The sequence below is a fragment of the Fukomys damarensis genome, unplaced genomic scaffold (assembly GCF_012274545.1).
Source record: "Fukomys damarensis isolate Sample0158 unplaced genomic scaffold, DMR_v1.0_HiC HiC_scaffold_8, whole genome shotgun sequence".
NCBI lineage: Eukaryota > Metazoa > Chordata > Mammalia > Rodentia > Bathyergidae > Fukomys > Fukomys damarensis.
The window spans coordinates 28,821,904-28,828,247 of NW_022900920.1; positions in this window are offsets into that span (position 1 = coordinate 28,821,904).

A 6,344-nucleotide genomic window follows, 5' to 3' on the forward strand; every position below is an offset into this window, starting at 1 on the left:
GGGGGAAAGGTAATAAGGGAGAGGAAAAAATTATGAGAAACTGAAAAAATGGAAATAAAGTGTTTGTAAATGGGGAGGGGAGGAGGGGGTGAAGGGAGGGCAGGGACAAGGGGAAAAATGAGAATCAAGATCTATTATGTAAAGGTACAGAATCCCAATGATGAATGTAACTGTATTTGTATACCTAGATTGTACTAATAAACTCAATAAAAAGGAAAAAAAAGAACAATAAAACAATGCTGAGATATCTCAGTATATGCATAAACTCTTCTTGCATATATACTAATAGCTTACAGAAATGGGAAAAGTATTCAATAAACTATATAAGCTAGTTAATTAATATCTATTTCAGTGTAATAAAGCAGAAAGCTTTCATTAAAATTCTGTGTATGGGGACACTCCTGACCCAGTGCTATCAGGAAGTTTTGTTATTCTTCAGCAAGCATGGTCAATGCCAGACTGAGGTGGGGAGGGAGGAGCAGGTGGGAGAGAAAATGTAGGATCTGCTGGAGAACACTTTACACTTTCACTTGTGTGGTAATCTGATGGTCCAACCAGCAGCTGCACACTTCTCTCAGCACCTGCCAGCCCCAGAAGGATGCCAACCTCACCTAGGAATAGTGCCATGTCCTTGCACAAACGTCCACCTACACATGGCTGGCGCTATAGGCTAGCCAAGTGTCTGTGGCACAGCTTGGATCAGGAGGTTCTCTCTGGTTAAGGCTGAGACAAAGGCGATGCTGATTGTGAGATGTGAGTATAAATTCACAGAGGGAAGTCCAAGCCCAAACCCAAAGTGAGCATGTGCGTAAGCACTGAGTCCAAGAAGCAAAAGGCTACAAAGGTATTCCCATGCCAAGAGTTAAGCATTGCACAGAAAAAGAATCCATAAACAGGCAAAAGCATAAAATAAGGAATTTGTGATGGAAATTGCTAATGAAGAAATGGTAGAGGAATCTGCCAGTTTGACATCATGCTCCATTGTACATCCATTGTCTCCTTTAATCCACCTGAGTTCCCTAAGTAGGAACATTTTACATTTGGTAAAAGTGAAGCCCAGAGAACAAAAAAGACTCACTTGTGATCACAATCAAAAAGCTTAGAAGCCCCACTGGATTTATTCTCTATCAAAGCTCAGTTGCATGCTGTATTAAAAAATAGAGAGCTGCTCAATACAATGTGGAACTTTTCCCAAATGCTTCACTCTGCTGTATTTCAGATGGCTCAAAGGCAAGGCAGACACAGTTGTCCTTAGTGACATGCCTGGCCAAGTTTCTGTCTGGAAGAATGCCCAGAAAAGATTCAATCCTTCCTTCTTGCTCATCAGAGCTTCTCTCCTTCCTGGAGATTTAATAGATGCCTCTGAGGATTTATGGAATCAGATCCTCTGAGCATCCAGAGAGGGAGGGCAGACATGAGGACATGAGTAGATAAATACTTTCTCTCTCTCTCTCTCTTCCTCTCTCTCTCTCTCCACTCCCTCCCCACTCTGTCTCTTCCTCCTTCCCTCTCTTCTAAACTACCAAACACAGAAGGGAAATAATTAACATAAAGTGGGATTTTCCCATAGAATTAATTTACCAATTCTATGAAGAAAGAAAATCAGGTAGCATTTGTTGTTTATTTTTAATATAGAAGATGAATTGGAAAGTTACTCAGTCTTTCTAGTGCATCACTATTAATTTCTATATGTATTTAAAATGTACTGCAAGTGCCATTTCTTCTCTTTGAGCACTTGAATTTGTACAACAGTAGTCCAAAAGTTTTGGAACTTGCAATAGGAAGATATCAAGGGTTTGAAGGGATGTATACAGGACAAAGAAATATAATGAAAGAGAAATGTTCAAAGTCGTATGTGGCATCTTGTCATGTTTTGAGGAATAAGGAGGTAAATAATCTAGAACATGCTAATATCTTATGATAAGTATGGGAACATCAATCATAAAGGTTTACTTCTCTCATTTAGGATCAGAGATCTCACGAACGAATTAAAGTCAAAATTTTAACCTAGGATTTCTGATGGATGTTCCCACTCCTCGCCCCACTCTCCAGTCCCTCTCCTTCAGTTCTGTTTCAAGTAAGCTACAAATTAGATGTTTCCAAGCAAGTAAACTGCATGTTCATGCCATTCTCTGTACCAAATATGGAAAGAGTTTACACAAGAAAAAGAATTGTCATTCTTAGGAAAGCACACACCGAATCCAGTGTCAGCCCTTGCTACTGCACTAAACAAACATAGATTCACTTCTTTTGACCTTACCTGATGTGATACACAGGGGAGGGTGGCTCTCCTGAAGGAAGGAATTGATATTTGCTCTCAACTTTGGTAAACAAGTGGATATAGAGGGAGAGTTTTCCAAATACCAACAGTAAGTATGCTAGAAGCTGACAGCTTCTACAGCTCATGTAAGACACATGGAGATGTGGCTTAACCTACTAGAAACTGAATCTGGTAGTGTGATTCACAAGTGCACCCACCGCCTGCACACACCCTCTTCACTGACTCACTGCAAGGCAAGTTCTTCCTTCCTCACTTTTACTCTAGGAGTGGACAGTTCCTCCTAAGTGAAGCCTGGAATCTCTATCATATAGAGAGACATTTGACCAAGTAATTTATTTTATTTGGCTTTATTTTGTATTTGTTTTTGTTTAACTGGTGAGAACTCTCAGAATGTTAATCAGCTTTCTGTGGCTGTGACAAAACACTTCAGAATAACAACTTCAAATAGGAAAGGCAGAAGCATCATGGTAGAAGGGAATGGCAGAGGAAAGCCAATTGATCACCTTATGTTGTCCAGAAACAGAGGGAAGAAAAAGGGCCAGGGTGACAGTAAAGAGCCAGGGACAAGAAAATATCCATCCATGTCATGCCCCTCAGTGACCCACCTCTGAGAAGGACATTCAGTCACAAACTCATCCATGGATCAACTCACTGATGAGGTTAGCCCCCGACTCTCAATGATCTGATCACTTTCCAAAAGCCCATCTGCTGGCTTCTGGGGCGCATTTTAGATCTGACTCATAATATTCTGTCCCACTCCTGGTACCAAATCTGTATGTTTATGGTTCTTTAGAGGCACAGAACTGATAGAATACACAGATTTTTTATAAAAGGGGTTTATTGGGTTGATTTATAGGAGGAGAGATTGAATAATCCAACAATGGCTGTCTGCCAGAGGATCCCACAGCTGCTCAGTCCAAAAAGCTAAAAGCCTCAGGACAAGAGGGTCCACGGATGCATACCAATCCACAGCTGAACAGCTGGAGGCTCTCAAAGACACTGGTGTGAGTTCAAGGCTGCAGAAGCTGCAGTCTGGCATTCACTGATAAGGATGACCTGCTGGAGGAGGGCTGAGGATGTAAGCACTGATGGGCTTCCTTCTCCTGCTTTTGTTCTATTTGGGCTGTAAGCCTGTTGGATGTTGCTGCCCATTTTCAGGTCTTACCCACATGACAATCTTCTCTGGGAATAGTCTCAGGCATCACAGGCTTTACTAATCTCCTAGGCATCTCTCAAGAAAATCAATTTGACAAACAGTCTTCACACCCATCATTTCAAAAAGGGAAGAACTGGTTGGAGATGTATTGCAGTCATGAAGAAACCTGAGATGTAAGTGGGAGGAAGAAGGACACTGTGCTAGAAAGGACCTGTGAGGCAGTAGCGACTCAAGTGAGTGGCTGCCCTTGAATTTGATGTGGGATCCAAAGAATTGCAAAAGAGTTACACTGTGGTAGACCAAACACAAAAGGAAGAATGAGTTACTGGAAATTCCAATCAGTGATGTTATTAGAAGGCAGATTGGTGGCCATATTCCAGATGATCGGTGAGTATCCACAACAATCATCATTTGTCTATATTAATCATCCTTCCCAACAGTGGGACAAAATGTCTATCACTCACAAGTTAAATGAAGAGAGGTCTATTTGGCTTATGGTTTCAGAGGACTTAGTCCACAGTTGCCTATCTCTGAGGAATATACAGCAGAGCAGGAGAGTATGATGGTAGCAAGTTGTCACCTCCCTGGTGGTCAGAAGTAGAGAGAGATAGTGGAAGAGCCACAGTGAAAGAAACATTCTCCACTTGGGCCCTAGCTCTTCCCGGCACACTCAACAATGAACTCATCAATGGATTAATAAGGATATTGGTAGGGATAGTGCCCTCATGATCCAATTTCTTTGTGAAATTCCCACTTCTGAACACATGAGATTTTTGGGGGGACATTTTAAATCAAAACCATAGTACTGTTTGTTATAAGACTTGACTGAGCAACCTGGGGCTGCGAGGTAGGCCAGAGCTGATTCTGCCAGACAGGAAATGGTGGAGAAAATCAGGGGATTTGGATTTGAGTGAGTCATGTCAGGGCATGACAGATTTGGAGTCTTGGCAAAAAACAGAGGCAAAGACCAAGTGCCCACAGTTAAGCCAAGTGGTGAGGACCAGAATAGCTGGAATTCAGAAAACACCAACATATCCAGAGCCAGTCTCAGGGATGTGAGACCGTCATCTAAGTGTCTTCCAAATTGAAGAAGTGAGGTGGGAACACGTAGCACACTCTTCATCCTTTACTGAAGGTTGCTTCTTGGGCACCTGTGGATTCTAGTTCCTCCACACCCTCTACAGATCAGTCTTACAGCATTTTAGAGCTTTGTTACAATGCTTCAGAAAATGATCCAAAGGAAAAGCCATGTAAATAAGAGTAATTACTAATTATTATCAAGATAAATACATTTTGTGCGTACTTTTTTCCCTCCATATTTTTCATACTCTTCCTTTCTTATCCACACTGATTTGGCTTTTAGCTATGCATAGGTTTGAAAGACAAATATTTAGCCAGTGAGCATGTAAACAACTCACCTTGAACTCTTTAGTAGGCAAAATTTTAGTGAACCGGCTGGTTTGCGTATTCTGTGCGTATACAGATGTGACCCTTTTTGGTAGTGTGCTGTAGGCAGTTTCTAGAAACAAAGGAAAAGCAATGCCAAGATTGTTTATTAAGCATATTACAGCAGCTTACTGTACATAATTCCAGAATAGGACTGCCTGCTGTGAACTCCTGGGAAGCAGTAGGACAAAGTAAGTCTGAGTATACATTTTCAGAGCTCAGGGACATCTCTTTAACAATCAAATTTGCCTAAATTACTGTTAGAGTCACAGTCCTACAGATTTCTGAGGTTGGGAGATGATCAGAAATAATTCTCTACATCTCCCTGGAGCACTGATTGTGTACCATACATCGTGATCATACCATATACCTCGGCCAAGAATCTCATGGAACATTGGTAGCTGAGTAAAATCATATACACCAAGATTGAATCCACTTTCCCCTGCCACATTGTTAGTCTTGGTTCTTTCCTCTGTCACATCACCCTCTACCTCTGCTTATATAGGTCCCTATCAAGAGACTGGGAACAAATGGAAAAGGAACCACAGGCATGAGAAACTGAAGACATTGGATACATGGATGGGCCCTTAGGTGGATTCCTGCCTGGCTTACTCTATTCCCATGAGAGTCAAGCCAGAATAGAACTGGAATCATTCAAATGAATAAATTCATATACTATAAGCAGACCCTTGCAGCAGAATCTGAGATGCCCCATTGTTGACCATAAAACAAGAGGTTGAACTCAAATTCTACCTTTGCAACAGCAGCTACGAAATTATGAAATCAGAGCAGATTTTAGTTGTTTTCACTAAAATTGCAAATACTCTTTGCACAAGCACACTGCTATAATTTTAATTTGTCCCCAAAAGCCCATAAGTTGTAAGCTTTATCCCCAAGTCCACATAGTCATATTTGGAGGTAGGATTTTGGGGAGGTGATTAGGATTCAAGGGGAACACCTGGGGTGGCTTCCTCATGATGGCATTAGTGAACTTAGCTGTATTATGACCCAGCAAGAAGTCTTCCATCCAAAGTTAATGCCCTGCTCTTGATTGCTAGCTTCCAGGACTGTGAGTTCCAGACTTATATTTTCTATGTCAAATATTTTGTTACAGCAACAGAAAATATACTTTCCTCAGAAAAAGAAGCATAAAAAACACTGTAGCATAGAGACAAGACAGTGAATAGTGATTTAAAAACTGAAAACAAGAAAAAAGAATGACCAAAGAGAAGAAGAAAAGCATTTAAAATTTTTCTTGGTAGGTGATGCATAAAATAGAGTAGTTTTCTAAATCAGGGAGTTTTGAGAATCTTAAGACAAAGCATCACAGTCAAATAGGAGCCAGGGCAGTGGACATTTCAACTGGGTGCTCTTGGAAGCCCTGAAAGAAGGCAGCCCAAAGTCAGTGCAAGAAGAGATAATCCTATCAGCCAAAAAAAAGGTAATTCCAGTGTCTGCCCA